Source organism: Carettochelys insculpta, chromosome 1 (assembly GCF_033958435.1).
Source record: "Carettochelys insculpta isolate YL-2023 chromosome 1, ASM3395843v1, whole genome shotgun sequence".
NCBI lineage: Eukaryota > Metazoa > Chordata > Testudines > Carettochelyidae > Carettochelys > Carettochelys insculpta.
The window spans coordinates 211,422,328-211,439,235 of record NC_134137.1 but is presented as its reverse complement, the minus strand read 5'-3'; the positions used below and the strand labels follow the sequence as shown (position 1 = coordinate 211,439,235).

The following is a 16,908-nucleotide window of genomic DNA, read 5'->3' as shown; positions in this document are numbered from 1 at the left end:
CTAGAAAAAAGACTTAATACAAAGCTTCTGTGTGAAGGAAATTGTCAGATTACAAACTTTCTGTATAGGAATACAATACAAAGTTACAAGAACTTAATACAAGGTTATAAGAAAATGATAGGGAGTTAAGTGAAGACACTTAATTCACAGATTTACCTACAGAAGTCTTCCAGGAGATATTTCAAATCATGTAGATCTAAAAACCAAACCATCCAGTAGCATCTTAAAGACTAACAAATGTATTTATTAGGTAATGAGGTTTTGTGGGTAAGACCCACTTCTTCTGATTTTCAGATTGGACTAGATAATAAAAATCCAGGACTTATTTAGCAGGGGTTGGGGGAGCAAAACCAGTGGAAGAAGTAAATTAAGTGAGATGGGTGCCAGTCTTGCAGATATCAAAGAAGGATAAATTGCCCTTGTCTCTCTTGGTGGTCACTTGATAATGAGTAGCATATCTTCATGTCACTCTCCCTATCTGTGAGTCAACTGATGGCTGAACAGCCTGAGTCTGGAGCTGCAGGTCTTACCACAGAAGGGGCAGGTATAGGTAGCTGTTGGAGGGGTGCAGAGCAGTTTTTGCCTCTCTTTTGTTCTCCACTTCTTCTCATCTGCACTGTGGTGGGACTTCTCAAACTGTGCCACCCCCACAGAGATTACTGCTTTCCACTGGGGGTGGTCTTGGGCAAGGTTCTTCCAAATGTCGACACCAATGCTGCACTTTTTCATGTGTGCCTTTAGTATGTCCTTATATCATTTCCTCTGGCCCAATTCTCCTCTGTCTTTCCTTCAACTCCAAAAACAGAATCTGTTTTGGCAGGTGCTGATCAGACATCCAAACCACATGACCAGTCCAACGAAGTTGTAGATGAATGATCATGGCTTCAAAGCTGGTCATGTTTGACTCTTCCAGGATGCTAGTGTTTATGAGCCTATCCTCCCAACAGATATCTAGGATTCTTCCGAGGCAGCATTATTATATTGTTCAAGTGCCTTCATATGATGCTTGTATGTTGTCCAGGTTTCACATGTGTACAGTAGTGTTGGAACAACCACTGTACACTATACAAGGAGCTTTGTCTTGGCATAAATGTCCCAGTTCTCAAAGACCCTTTGTCTCAGACAGGCAAAAGCAGAGCTTGCACAGCTGAAATGATGCTGGATTTCTGTGTAAGGAATGTGGCAGCAGGAACGTAATGCTGCTGAAGGCTGGGAGGAATGTGTCTCCCAGAGGTCATCTGCATTGAGAATGCAAAGAGCTGCATGTGTGATACCTTTCAGGCAAAGCCTAATGGGTAGCAAGTAAGCCATGAGATTTGGTCTATTGTAAACACGTTGTTGTAAAATCACAATATAAGCTGACACTCAGTGTGGGAGTTGTGAGGTCTCACCAATGCTCTGGGTTGTTATGGGGGACAGGGCAGTCACCATGGCTGCATGGGACATTGATTACACAGGGCTGCCTGGTTTGAAGCATTGCAGACAGAAGGGAAGGGGGGTATTAGTTGAACTTGCTTGCTGAATGCCTTGGCTCTGCCTATGCCTTGGGAATAATAATAAGGCATCAGCTCATGGGAATAAGGGGACTTCAAAGTAGGCGGGGTCCTTTCGAGAAGGAGCCCCATCTGGATGAGACGCGCGGCAGCAATCCGCGTCAATTTCGAAGCGCGGCTGCCGCCCGCATGCTAATGAAGCGCTGAATATGCATTTCCGCGCTTCATTAGTAAACTTCGAAATGGCCATTTGCGTGGCCATTTTGAAGTTTGGGGCACGTGTAGACACGGCTAATGACCATAGAGCCCTGCAGGGGCTGGAGAGAGAGCGTCTCTCAACCCCTCAGCTGATGGCCGCCATGGCAGACCCCGCAATTTTGATGTTGCAGGACGTGCAACAACTACACGTTCCCTACTTCGACGTTGGACGTCGAAGTAGGGCACTATTCCCATCCCCTCGTGGGGTTAGCAGCTTCGACGTCTCGCCGCCTAACGTTGATGTTAACTTCGAAATAGCGCCCGACACGTGTAGCCGTGACGGGTGCTATTTTGAAGTTAGTGCCGCTACTTCGAAGTAGCGTGCACGTGTAGACACAGCTATTAAGAGCTGAAATCACAGAGCAGCAGCTGGGGCCATGCAGAGCTGAAATCACAGTGTTCTGCCTCAGGGCAATCCCCAGCAGTGTGATGGGTAAAGGAGCAGTGGATGATGGCAGCTGGTAGGAGGAGTAGCCAGTGGCCAGCAGGTGGCAGCAAGGGGATGCTGCAGACAAGTGGACAGCTAGTACTGTCCTGGTGATGTATCTGTGGGCTCTGGGTTTGGGATTGCAGAAGGTACACCCTGTAACTGTGTGTGGGGTAAAGGGCCAAGAGCCCCAGCAAGAGACTTGGTTCTACTGCATATGGGGATGGTATCTTGGTAAAGGGTATCTTGTCTCTCCTTTGCTTAGATATACTGCATCTGTCACTGTAACCTTGAGGTGGGTTGTGGTCATTAAATAAGCTGTTTCTATCTTAGACTCTGTGCTTGCGAGGGGGGAGGACCACCTTACAGGCACCCAGCAAGTGGGGTGAGATTGTCCCAGGCCACTGGGTGGGGGCTCAAGCCAGTTGGTTGTATCCTTGACAGGAGACCCCCTAGGAGCTGAACCCAGCCCTTCTGGCAGGCACCTGGTATTAATAAAAGGGTTACATCTGCACCAATGTTGACTTTAGCACAAAGGTAGCTTCCAAGGTATGGGAAACGCTCCAACATTTTCCAGCAGTTCTCCATTGACTTCAATAGAAGGTACATGAGATTGTCCTGTTGGCAAAGACTGGTGGAGCTTGGTCTTTTTGACATTCAGACTATGGCCACACTTGGCCAAAAATTCAAAATGGCCACACAAATGGCCATTTCGAAGATTACTAATGAGGCTCTGAATTGAATATTGGCATTAGGATGTTTCCAGGCATGGTGCTTCGAAAGCGCTGCTTTCGAACGTGCACGGCTCAGTGCAGCAACACGGGGGTCCTTTTTGAAAGGATCCCACACATTTTGAAATTCCCTTATTCCCCTCAGCTAATGAATTCAGCTGATCTTTGAGAGGGTGGCCCACAGGACACTACAATTGACTATGTCAAACGCTTTGGTCAGGTTGACGTAACTCATATATCAGGCTTGTTCATTACATTTTTCTTGCACTTGTCAGGTGGTGCAGATCATGTCTGCTGTTCCTCAGAATGGTTTAAAGATACACTGGGAGTCTAAGAGAATTTTGTCTGAGAGTAGCACGAGTTGGTTTCCAAGGATTTGAACTACGGTTTTACCTGCTGTTGCTATGAGGGAGATGCCAAGATAGTTTCCACAGTCCAACTTGTCACCCTTTATGAAGAGACTGACAATTTGTGTGTCTCTGAACTCTTGCAGCATCCGCTCCCTAACCCAGATCCTGAGAATCAGGAGGTGTTGTTTGTGGAGCTCTGGCCTGCCTTCTTTGGAGACTTTGGCAGAGATTCAAAGTCTGGTCCAGTTGCCTTGCTGCACTTCATCACTTTGATTGCAACTTGGAGCTCAGTCAGGGTTGGAAGTATAGCAAGATTTTCTCTCAGCAGCTGCAGAGGGATTTGGTCAAGGGATTCTAGGATCACAGTGCAGGGGCATTTCAAAAGATCATTGTAGTGCTCCCTCCTGCAAGAAGCACTGATTCATTGTCTTTCAAGAGCTGTGTACCATCCTTTGCTCTCAGGAGACTGATTGCATTACTTGTCTGTACTGCTTTTTACTATACACTGAAATGTAAATACTATGTTTATATTCCTGTTCATTTATTTTGTCATTTATATTGTTTTATATTGCTACAGTGGACACGATGACACAGAAGAAAGTAGTGGAGATGGGTAGCAACATGACATTGAGCTGCCTTTTGACAGGACCATATGAAATTCTGCAAGTTACATGGCAGAAGAAAAACAGTAAACAAAATGAAAATGTGGCCACGCACAGTTTACAAAAAGGAGTAAATCTTGCTGTCGCATATCAAGATCGATTAAATTTCACACGCCTGTCACTGAATGATACGGCCATCACTCTCTGGGGAGTCAGAATCCAGGATGACGGATGTTTTACATGCCTCTTTAATACTTTTCCGACTGGACCCATTCCACAAGATACCTGTTTGACTGTCTATGGTGAGGTTCTCTGTGGTTAAGGATCTCTAACAGGCAGGAAAGATTTTTTCTATCTACAGCATTTCCCCACAGCATTCACCAATCAGGTTCATCAAGGCCTCCAGCACCGGGAGATTTCCCACACCAATACCATGTCTGCACTGGCTGAAACTGTAGTTGACAAGAACTCTGTCTGTTGCTGCTAGCGAACTCCAGCACTGTGAGCTGCTTCACTGCAGGCCCACACATGTGGGAACTCCTGCTGTGAGCACCCTTACATTAATGTCCTCTGAGTGCCAGCTAAACCTCAGGGAGGGAGGGAGGGCTAACTCTCTGCAGTGTCTTCTCAGTCATGGCTAGGACTCAGTAGTGTGAGCTTCCTCACAGCCCAAGACTACTGGGAGCAGGTTGAAGGACATTGTGAAGCAGCCACACGATTTACCTCTCAGTGGAAACCCTCTATTTTGAGGTCTGACAAGAGCTTAACCCCCTCCATGATAGTTCCCTTCAATATAGGCAAACAAGGCAATAGGAAATGAACCATAGCAAGGGTCTGGGGCACTGGGACTTGTTTGGGTCCCTTCCCTGTGGGGCTGCATCAGAATGCAATGAGGTTTGTTGCTGTTCCATATGGTCACCAGATTCTTGTGATTGCACTTGTTTTCAGAGCAGCTCAGAGGATCCCTCCATTACGTGCTCTCTGACGGTAAATTGACAGCCGCTTGTTTAGTCAGCGCCTGGCCTCGTCCTGAGATCTCCTGGATACTGCCAAAAGCTGACAGTGAGAGAAGGGAAGAGGAGGTCCAGCACCCCAATGGAACGGTGTCTGTCATCAGTAAACTCTTTGTCAACAGTTCTACAGGCCTTCTCGGAGAAGAGCTGATCTGCAGAGTACGACACATGGAGAAAAATAGAGACTACAGTGTGAGAGTGGAAGTGGAAGAGGGTCAGTAAGCGACACACAATCAGTGTTAATATCCTCTTGGCTGTAAGATTTTCTGTTAGCACAACTTCAGCCTTTTCTGTTTTGTTTTGTTTTTTTGTTGCCGGTTTTTGGGGGTTTTTTTCGGATGGGGAAATAATTGAAAACAGATTTTCCAGAAAGTGGAGAGACAAGTGTGTTTGTGGCGATGCGGGAAAGAGAGAAAGGGTCCTTCTCAGAGTTTAGCATTTCCTTAGTATGTTGCACAATCCTATTGGAAGCAGCTAGGGGGACATTGTGTGGATGGATTTCAGGGGATGGCAGTGTATCACTAGGCTCTGGAGGGAAAAAAAGTTGGAAAGCTATGTATACTCTCTCTGACTAGGATCAGGGTTCCTGTGGCAAACTCTTGGCTCCAGCTGAGAATTGTATGTTTTTATTGACTTAAATATGAAAATAAATACTTCAGTCACCACTGTATCACTTGTATTATGTATTATAGTAATGAATTCAGTTATGTGCTCTCTACTTCTAAATTTTCCACGTGATACCAACTTTCTTCCTTTTTTTTATGGCCAACACAGTGATGTAGAAGTTAGTAGTGGTGTCTGGTATTTAGTTGAGCTGGGAGGGAGACATTTGAGGCTGGATTTTTGTAAGCATTTTTAGATCATTGCTATCATAATGCTAATTAATGTGTTCTATCAGCCTCATGGTGAGATACAGAAGTAATATTAGCCCACTTGTTATAGAGAGGAAAATGGAGCATTAAAAGCTTTAGGAGTTAGCTTCCTTCCATTGATTAATTTCCACTGATTTCAATAGAAACTAGCAGAATAATTCCTTGTGAGCACTCAGTCATAAACAACTTGTCCCAGATCACAAAATAATCCCATGAGAGTGCTGGCACTGAAATCGACATGGTCCAAATCATATTGTATTTGGTTCCTTGAATGTAAGACAATCTTTCCAGTTTTGTAGCATTTGGGAAGGTGTGTGAGGCTGCTTGGTAATGTGGATTAAGTCCATTAGTTGCATGATTTTAAATGAACTTTTTAGTGTAAATGGTTAATAATCACGTCAAAATTTGCCACAAAACATTTGAAGTTTTGATATTTTATTGAAAAAAATTTAAAATAAAAATGTTAATTTCATCTGAAATTGAGACTTTTGTTCAGGTTTTTGAAAAGAGATGAAAAATTTAGTGTTGAAAAGAAAATAAGTGCAGCTTGCTTTTTCATTTCTTTTAAATATAAAACATACTTGAAATCTCTTTTTTTAAAAAGTGTAAATTGATACAAACCTGAATTTCAAGTGGAAAAAAATTGAACAAACTCTTATTAACTCTCAAAACAAAAAGCAGTCAAGTAGCACTTTAAAGACTAGCAAAATAGTTTATTAGGTGAGCTTTCATGGGACAGACCCACTTCTTCAGACCATAGCCAGACCAGAACAGACTCAATATTTAAGACACAGAGAACCAAAAACAGTAAGCAAGGAGAACAAATCAGAAAAAGATAATCAAGGTGAGCAAATCAGAGAGTGGAGGGGTGGGGGGGAAGATCAAGAATTAGATTGAGTCAAGTATGCAGACGAGCCCCTATAGTGACTCAGGCTCGTCTGCATACTTGACTCAATCTAATTCTTGACCTCTTCCCCCCCCACCCCTCCACTCTCTGATTTGCTCACATTGATTATCTTTTTCTGATTTGTCCTCCTTGCTTACTGTTTTTGGTTCTCTGTGTCTTAAATAGTGAGTCTGTTCTGGTCTGGCTATGGTCTGAAGAAGTGGGTCTGTCCCATGAAAGCTCACCTAATAAACTATTTTGCTAGTCTTTAAAGTGCTACTTGACTGCTTTTTGTATTGATAGTGTACAGACTAGCACGGCTTCCTCTCTGCTCTTATTAACTCTGTGAACATTTTTGGTTTGATCCAATTCTCAGTGAAATCAGTGCCAGTCCTTCCATTAATTTTAGCAAGAATTGGACTAAACCCTTAGATTATCATTGGTTGGCTTCCAGTGCTGATTTCACCTTGAGATTGTGGGAAGCAGTTTACATGCAGGGCGACTGGTGAGGATGTACTCAGCCAATTTCTGCTGTGATTTAACCTGAGAAACACTAGAACTCGGAAAGAACACACCCCTGCCCAGTGCCCCTTCCTGCCCTCTCCACTCTGTCATGGATCTGAAGTTCTTTTGTTTGATTTTATTTTCCACAGGCCACAAGGTTTCAGTTCCTTGGCTGCTGGCCACAGTGCTCCTACTGCTAGCGTTCCTTGTGTGCATCTGACTGTGGTGTGCTAGAGAAGATGAGAGAAAAAGCAAAGTGGCTTTTAAGTGGATACCAGTAACTGATTGACTGTGAGGTTTCCATGCAGGTATTATTAAATACTTGTAAAATAGCAGCTGCACAGGAGAAATGGTGCCTGCTGGAGTCCATCTGGTAGTGCCGTACAAGACAGAAATATTTGTTATTTCCAAGTTTCTTAGAGGTTGCCTGAGTTTCCTGTCCTTTTGGGAGTTTTTTCCTGAAGATATTTGGAGAGGGTAATATGTTATTGCATCTCATTTCTGTTAATTGCTGATTTACAGAGTTTGGCTGAAATTAAAGCAAAGTGTAGAGTCTGAATGTCACTTTCAGACTTATGACTGCACAGACCTTCCCTTCCCTGCTGTGGTCGCACAAGTCGCCTGTCAAAGTCTCATTAGGGAGGATTTTCAGTGTTCCTCCATTCGTAGACAATGAACCACTCACAGAGACCACAAGAAGAAAGGGTCTCACCTGATTACAGAGCTCCATTACATTTAAAAGACACAACACAATACGCTGCAGGAGTTATTGAGTGTCTTTGTAGGTGGACTAATAAAGAGCTGGCCTACAAGTCTTCCACCTTAGGATGATGCAGAGAGAAATGGATCAATCAACTCTGCCACTTTGAACAGAGGTGATGTGTGGGGAGCATGTGGCATGGGGAGGGGGTGTTACACACACCCCCAGGGTGGCGTTACACCCCCCCCCAGGGTGGCCTCTCCCTGAACTCACTGTCAGCACCATGCTGTTTCCAGTGTGTGGGGGGCAGTCCCACCTCTCCCCTGTAGCAACACAGCCTAAAAGCACTGAAGCTCACATTACTCTTGGGCCGTAGTGCTTGGAAGGGGTGGGGGAGAGCTGCCTGTGCATGTACCATAGGCAGCACAGTGGGGCACGGAAGGGGAAGGGTGTAGTTGGGTCTGAGAGGAGCAGGGCAGATGGATGGTGCCCCTCCCTCCCACCCACCAGAATCCCCAGACCTGTCCCTCTGGCTTCATGCATGTGATAAGCTGACAAAAGATGGAGAGCAGCCTTAATTCGCTCTTTGTACATGTGAGCAGATAACACGGGAGCGACGGGGGAGGGGATGAGGAGAACTAGAACTAGTTAAGGAAGAGCTGTGCATGCAGGGGCTTTACACTGAGCTCTAGGAACCAAGAGGAAAAACTCTTAGGACTGTGGCGTAGAAGAGCTCAGACTAGTTGATGATAATTATGTTTCTGCCTTTAAAGCCATTGTTCTGTTAGTGCACTTACAAACTTCTGCATGCTTTCGAAACGAACACACAACTCAATGTTTCAAGACTTGTTTTGCTAGCACCAGGAAGAAATGTTTCCTGGAGCTTTTCCATGTTCTTTCCAGTGCCAAGACTCCATAATATTTACCTTGAATGATCTTATAATTCCTGCCAGTACATTTAGCTACCTAAATCGTAACCATTTGGATGTGATTCCTGGGAAGGACCCAAACTGGGGCAGCAGGTAAAGGGGGCATGTGACCTCTTCACGTACCCCACTCCCATGACTCTTCCCTGGACAGCCTAGGTCCCTAAACTCACCCTATCCCCTCACTATCCCACCTTACCTGGGACAGGGGATCTGCCTCCCAGAGTGCTGGATATGCACTTCTGAGCCACAGAGCTCTGTGGAACATCAGCAGCAAAAAAGAAACAACAGAATGTGGGACTGCCAGGTAGACCCACATGGGCACTTCCTTCAGCACAGATGTACTGGCCCCAGGTCTCCCACTCAGCTGCTTCTCCTGGAGTCGGTACAGCCTTGCCAGAGGACAGGACTGGGGGCAGTACCAGTAGAGCCCGGTGTGGACAGAAAATTTGTATCTGCATCTGTAACCACAAAAATGAGTTGAGGATATCTGCATCACCATCCATAAAAGTGAGTACCCATGGGTATAAAGCAGATGGCCAGAGATTTGCAGGGTTCTAGGTACCAATACAGCTGTGTCAGAGGAGCTGCTAGTATGGTATCTTTTAACTGATGTAGAGCACCCACACTCTTTGTATGATTCCATGAAGAATGGCAAACAAATAACCCCCCTCCTCAGCCAATTTAAAGTGTATCATTCTCTAAGTGACTCCGCCATTAAGCCTCTAGGGAAGATTTGGATATGGAGAAAGAAACAAACGAAGCAAGAAATTACTAGGGTTTGCTATGGAGCTTCAGATGGCTATCTGCAACATGATATTCTAACAAAAGGACTGTAGGAGGTTGACATGGTGATTGAATGATAGGAAGTGATATAAATGATATGATATGATAGGAATGATATGATCTTGAAAAGAAGATGGGTAACATCAGTACAGCACTGCCGAACTGTCCAAGAAGCTGATACAGACTCGGACCACCATCTAGTGATCACAAACATCAAGATGAAACTCAAGAGAAAATATAAGACAAAGTTAAAGAAGAGAAGAGACATGGCAAAACTAGGCAAGGAAGAAGTAGGGAATGTGTACAGAACAGCACTCAAACAGAAGATTAGGAATGCAGGCACAGAGAAAGACCTAGGTAAGAGATAGATTGTCTGCTGCCTATGTATCAAACAGAAATGGGTTTTGCATCTGAATCCATTGCATGAGAGAAAATGTGTAAAACCTGCACAGACTAGTGGAGGTCCATCTGGTTGCAAAGTACTGGGACTTAGGAATCATCATCATCATCACCAGCAACAACAACCATGGTCTCAGCGACCATTGGTGTCCAATGCCTTCCTCATTATTTCCGTCCACCTTTCTCTCTTCAGTGTGGAGTGGCTTAGTTTCTGTAGACTAGCTCCGCACCAATCTACTATATCATCTATCCATTCTCTGTGGGGTCTGCCTCTCCTATTTGAATGATCCATTATGCCAAATATCAGGGTCTTGATTTTTTGTTTGTTGTTCATTCTGCAGATATGCCCAAATAGCTGTAACTTCCATTGTACAACCTTCTGCAGTAGGTTCTCTTTTGGCTGTATATTATATAATTCCTCGCTGGTGACCTTCTGCATCCATCCTATTCTCAGGATCTTTCTATAACGACTTCTCTCAAACACCAATATCCTTCTCTTTGAATCTTTTGTTATCGCCCATGTCTCACATCCATACAACATGCGGCTGACTAGACACATTTTCAAGACGTTCAGGTTTGTTCCTAACTTAATCGATTTGCTTTTCCAGAACTTATTCGTTGGTGAGAATGTTCAAAGAGCTGGGAAGTGCTATGTTGCGGTGGTTATGGACAGACCCACCCAAAGTTAAATTTCCTTTGCTTCCCACTCTAATAGGTTAATTAAATCTCCCAAATAAACACAGTAGTTTTTCAAAGGACAATTGCTTTTCCTTTCTGCTTCTTCCCAGGAAAACCTGGACTTCCTTTGCCATGGGAAAAATTTTAAAATGCTGTTTTTGTAAACCTTTTGTAGAAAAATCTCACTTTCTTGGACTCCCACTGGCGATCTCATCACAAATTTCTCATGACATTATGACGTGACATTTTTCAGATTAAGCACAGGGATTATTCCACTTAGTCATAACCTTATTTAAATCTACAAAGAAAAGCCAGGAAAACTTCCCTGCATTAGCTTGCTCTGATCACATTATGCTCCCACTCCAGACACAGACAAGACAGACCATTTCCCTCTTCTGGGGTAACATGGAAGCTTTCCCATTCCTGGGGTGCCAGAGAGCCACCTCTGTATGTTGCAGGGAATGGAGGGGGAACGTGATGCTGCATGTGGAAGTAAGATGTGGTGACTGGCCCGTATTGGCCCTACAAGGGACAAAATCAACATAGGGCTCCTGTAGATATTTAGGGCAACAGCTGACCCTGATAAAAGGGAAGCCACAGACAGGATGGCTGAGGCCACTGCATGGAACCTGAGGCAGGAGGTTGGTTTTCTAGAGCACTGCACTGCTACCCATGGGAATAACCTAGCTGAGTCTCTCACAGGATCAAGACCTTGGGGGGAGACAGCAGGAGAGGGAAAAAGGTGTGGGACTGTGCGGAAGTGGCCTAAGAAAACAGGTGGTGGTTGAGTTGGAGGAGAAGCAGTGAGAGAGGTCAGGGGTTCTGGGTGAGGGCCAGAGCAGCAGGCAGGCCTGGCTCCACCTGCCTTCCACCTCCAGCATGCTTGCCAGTGGTGCAGGTGGCCAGGATAGGGTGCAGTTGGCCTCTGGAGTACGAGGTTAGACTGAGGACTGCAATGGACCCCTGAGGTGAGTGACAAGACTGGAGGTTGCTCAGGCCTGCAATTACAGGGGGACAGGAGAAATGAGGCACATGCCCTTGGTCCCACCCCTTCTGGGGATGAGGAGCCAGCTCCCCCCTCCCACTTTGCTGTGAGGCCCAGGGTGGCTCTCAGCATCATCGTGGTTGCTCCTCCCACAGAGGAGGTAAGGGGCCGCAGGGCTGGGGTTCAGCCACAGAGCAGTTATCTAAGGTGGGTGCTGTGGATCAGAACTGACGTGGGTCTAGACATGAAACAAAACAGAGGCGAGAGTGGTCAGATACCACGAGTATAAGGCACCATGGAGGGGCGGGGGAGTGGGTTAATAGGGCTAATTCCAAGCTTGACTGGCAGGGGAGACAGACCAGAAGTTAAGGTGACTGATGAGGAAAAGGAAGGTCAGAGAGGAGCTGTGCTCTGGTGAATCCTCTGGCTCATCAGGGAGCGGTTCAACTATGGCAGAGCACATGGTTTGTCAGAGCGTAGTTCGTCATCTTTGCTCCCAGCTCAAGCATGCAGGAAGGGCAGTGGTTGGCAGGGAAGAGAGGCTCCAGCACCAGAAAACCAGGCCTGCCCACTGGACCACTGTGTACAACCCAACTGCCTCACCGAATTTTCAGGCCTAATACTGAGTGGAGATGCCTAGTTTCATGGTCTGCATGAGTCCATTACCCCCATGCTACACACACTTGCTCCTCTCAATCCACATCGTATTTGTATGTCTTTTGATTAGCTCCAGAATATGTAATACAGGCTGAACCTCGCTAATCTGGAACTCTCTTGTCTGGTAACATCTGTAATCCGTCTTGATTTGAGTTGGTCAAACGACCACTTATCGTGGGTGTGGCCGAGTTTTCTGTTGTCTCATAAAGTTTGTTTCCATTCCCCAGCCCTGGATGTCAGTGTTCTTTGCTGTTATTTAGCTGTGATTTACCCCTACATGTCTTCTAAAAGCCCAGTAAGCAGTGGAAGTGTTGGCAAAGCTGCTTAATAATATTGACCTTCCATAGTCCAGCTAACTCTTTTGTCCAGCACCAGTCAGGTCCCAAGGATGCCAGACAAGAGAGTTTATGTATTAGAGAAAGTTATGAATTCTTTTAAAGCCATAAAACACAAGGGCCTAGTCCCAGCTTCTAATGTAGGAAATTCTAACAACATCTGAACCAATGCAAAATTGTACAGACAATATAAACAGATTTATAAACAAATTAGATAAGCTGAAAAGATTTGGTGGGAGAAACTGTAGAACTGGGGAGCTGCCTTTTTCCTGTGTGTGGGGTGGGGGGCGGGGAGAGACTGTCTGAGAAGGAGAGAAAATACCCTCCTCCTCGCGAACAACAAAGTAGTCAAAACACTTTTCCTACTTGAAAAAAGTTTTGATCAATCCTAAGATTATATTTTTCTCATAACAATGCATCAGAATGAATCTTGAGGTTAAAATATCCCAATTGCATAAATTAGTGCAACTCCACTGAAAGGCACGGCATTGTATCCTCTTCCAGCAGTGGTGAAGTGGATGATGGAAAACCACTCAGAGAGAGGCTGAGGACCAAATGCAATCGACTTTGAATAATCAGAGATTTGCACATATAGACAAGTCACATTTGTCTCTGGTGGCACAGCTTGAAATGCCAAGTGTGCTTTGCAAATATGGCTTCTGAAATAGTATTAGCCCTTAGAGCTGAGTGCTTTATGCAGGTGAATATCAGTCTGTTTACCAAAATGTTTGCTCAACCCAGTGCAAATAGAGCAAATTTTGTTTGACAGACCTCCCTTGACACAAAAAACATTTTTTGGGTTGGGGGGCCACTGACCCACAGAAAAATCAGTTGGGGGCTAAAAAGAAGCAAAAACAAACCAGCCCACTGCCTCACCGACTCGTCCCTGATTAAGGCCTGGTCTACACTAGAGGAAAAAACTGAAATTAAGGGACTTAGGTCAAGTTTGTAAAGCATCAGTCTTCACCACAGGACTCATTAGGTCAAATTTAAGGGGCTCTAAGGTCAATTTTTGTAAACCTGATTTCATGAGTAACACCAAACTTGATTTTTCAGTGCTGACCTTATGCTAGTGCAGACAGCAGCATTATTAAAATAGATTTTATCAGCCTCCAAAAGTATCCCCCAATGCCCCCAGCGTGCCCTTTCTAGTCATTGCTTTTACCTCTGCTGCTCTCTAGAGCCGTGTCTACACGTGCATGCTACTTCGAAGTAGCGGCGCCAACTTTGAAATAGCGCCCGTCACGGCTACACGTGTTGGGCGCTATTTCGAAGTTGAAATCGACGTTAGGCGGCGAGACGTCGAAGTCGCTAACCCCATGAGGGGATGGGAATAGTGCCCTACTTCGACGTTCAACGTCGAAGTAGGGAATGTGTAGACGATCCGCGTCCCGCAACATCGAAATAGCGGGGTCCTCCATGGCGGCCATCAGCTGGTGGGTTGAGAGACGCTCTCTCTCCAGCCCTTGCGGGGCTCTATGGTCACCGTGTGCAGCAGCCTGTAGGCCAGGGCTTCTGGCTGCTGCTGCTGCTGCTGCAGCTGGGGATCCATGCTGCATGCACAGGGTCTGCAACTAGTTGTCGGCTCTGTGTCTTGCGCTGTTTAGTGAAAGTGTGTCTGGGAGGGGCCCTTTAAGGGAGCGACTTGCTGTTGAGTCCGCCCTGTGACCCTGTCTGCAGCTGTGCCTGGCACCCTTATTTCGATGTGTGCTACTTTGGCGTGTAGACATTCCCTCGCAGGGCCTATTTCGATGTGGTGCTGCGCAACGTCGATGTTGAACATCGACGTTGCCAGCCCTGGAGGATGTGCAGACGTTATTCATTGAAATAGCCTATTTCGATGTTGCCACATCGAAATAGGCTACTTCGATGTAGGGTTCACGTGTAGACGTAGCCTAGGTGTCCTCAATGAATGCCTGTAAAGGGTTAACTCTTGGAGCTATCTCAGTGGAGGAAAGCCAGTTCAGTCAATGTGGGGTGAGGATCCTCCTTCTGAACTGGGGACAATTGCAGACTAAGGGGTCTTTGTCTGGGTTCTGCGACTGGAAGCGGGAAAGACCAAAAATGCTGATGAATCCAGTAAATATCCCAGCCACATCATTGTCAGAGCACGGATATGTAAGTAGAAAGGAACTGTTTAGACAGACGCAAGCAGGTAAGTTTTTATTTTGGGTCTGGTGTGGAATTTCTCAGTTTGGCTGATGATGTTTTTCCCTTTACTCTCCCAAGCTGAATCACAGGGAAGTCATTCTCTGTACTCTAATACTAATAATCTTTAGTTGCTTGAATTACATCCAGCAACTGAGTATGCTTACTTACTTGGTATTTTTCCATCTTTTGTTTTGTAAATAAATTACTTTTTAAGCCACGATTTAATTTCTGTGAGGCATGCAGAGCAGAGCTAGTGAAGAAGCAAACAGAAACTGAACTGGAGAAAACTAGGAAGCAGGACGCTCCACAGACACCACCTGATCAACTTGCCCCAGCCCCATCTCCAATCACAGTTCAATCATGTAGAAAATTCCCCATTTACCAGTGGGAAATAATACAGAAGACTTCTCGGTAAATTTTGAGAGGGGCTTTCAAGGGTACAATATCCCCTCAGATCAATACATAAGAGAGTTAAGATCACAACTTCACTGGGCCCTTGATGCTGAATTGGTGGCCCACGGAGCTGTAGCTGTTGGTGGCCAGCTTCCACAGGGCAAGCACGACCCACTTCTCGAGGGAAGATGGTGGGCCACATGTTGGTATCATGTCATTGGAGGGCAGGGGCGAACCAGTTGCACAATTCAAGGAAGGTCTGCTTGCACAGCCTGAAATCCTGGGTCCATTGCAAGTTCCCCCATTGCCCCATGACCACCAATCAGTGCTGGTGGGGTACCTCCAGACCTTCCTAGGCACCCAAGAGGTTGAGGGCAGCTGGAACACTGTGACACTGTGGGCCTGCTCTGCAGGCTGTCTGTTGGGGTCGTCCCTCCAGATGCAGTGGAACAGACTGAGAATCATGAGCAGCAGGGCCAGCAGAAGCTGGTTCTCAGACCAGGGAAAACCTGGGGGCTGCTGTGACATGTCAGAAGTTTGGAAAGACCTGGATCTCTCTCAAACAGTATGGAAGCCCTGCAGCATCTTTGCTTTCCCTGAAAGAGGTAGGCAAACCTCAGCATAGCCAGTGAGTGGGGCTCATGTTGCTCTAAGGGAGTTCAGGGCCAGTGCTCCCAGAAGGGCTTTCATAGAATCATAGGGCTGGATGGGACCTCAGGAGGTCATCTAGTCCAGCCCCCTGCATCAAGCAGGATCAACCCCAGCTAAGTCCTCCGAGCCAGGACCTTGTCAAGCTGGGATTTAAAAACCGATTCCACCACCTTTCAAGGCAATACATTCCAATGCTTCACCACCCTCCTGGTGAAATAGTTTTTCCTAATATCCAGCCTACACTTCCCCCTCTGTAACTTCAGATTATTGCTTCTTGTTCTGCCATGTGTCACCACTGAGAACAATTTCTCTCCGTCCTCTTTGGAGTTCCCCTTCAGGAAGTTGAAGGCTGCTATTAAAGCACCCCTCAGCCTTCTCTTCTGCAAACAAAATAATCCCAGATCCTTCAGCCTCTCCTCTTAGATCATGTGCTCCAGCGCCTTAATCATTTTGTTGCCCTTCACTGAACCTGCTCCAGCACATCCACATCTTTTCTACACTAGGGGGCCCAAAACTGGACGCAATATTCCAGCTGTGGCCTCACCAGTGCCGAATAGAAGGAAACAACCACTTCTCTAGATCTTCTTGCAATGCTCCTCCTAATTCATCCTAATATGCCATTAGCTTTCCTGGCTACAAGGGTACACTGTTTACTTATATCCAGCCTTTCATCCACCATAACCCCTAGCTCCCTTTCCACTGTACTGCTACTTAGCCAGTCAGACCCCAGCCTATAACAATGCTTGGGATTCTTCCATTCCAAGTGTAGGACTCTACACTTCTCCTGGTTGAACCGATCAGATTTCTTTAGGCCCAATCCTCCAATTTAACCAGGTCACTCTGGATCCTATCTTTACCCTCCAATGTATCTGCCTCTCTCCTAGCTTTGTGTCATCCGCAGATTTGCTGAGGGTGCAATCCAGTCCCTCATCCAGGTCATTAATAAAAATTTTGAAGAACACCAGCCCCAGAAACAAGCCCTGGGGCACTTTGCTTGAAACCAATCATCATCCAGATATTGAGCCATTGACCACTACTCCTTGGGCCTGACCATCAAACCAGCTTTCTATCCACCTTGTAGTCCATGGATCCAATCCATACTTCCTCAATT

General features: G+C 45.9%; 1 pseudogene; it reads left to right on the top strand.

The window, feature by feature from the left end:
* Positions 1-3,679: 3,679 nt before the first annotated feature.
* On the top strand, positions 3,680-15,671 carry LOC142011261 (OX-2 membrane glycoprotein-like; annotated as a pseudogene).
* The last annotated feature ends 1,237 nt before the right edge of the window (positions 15,672-16,908 follow it).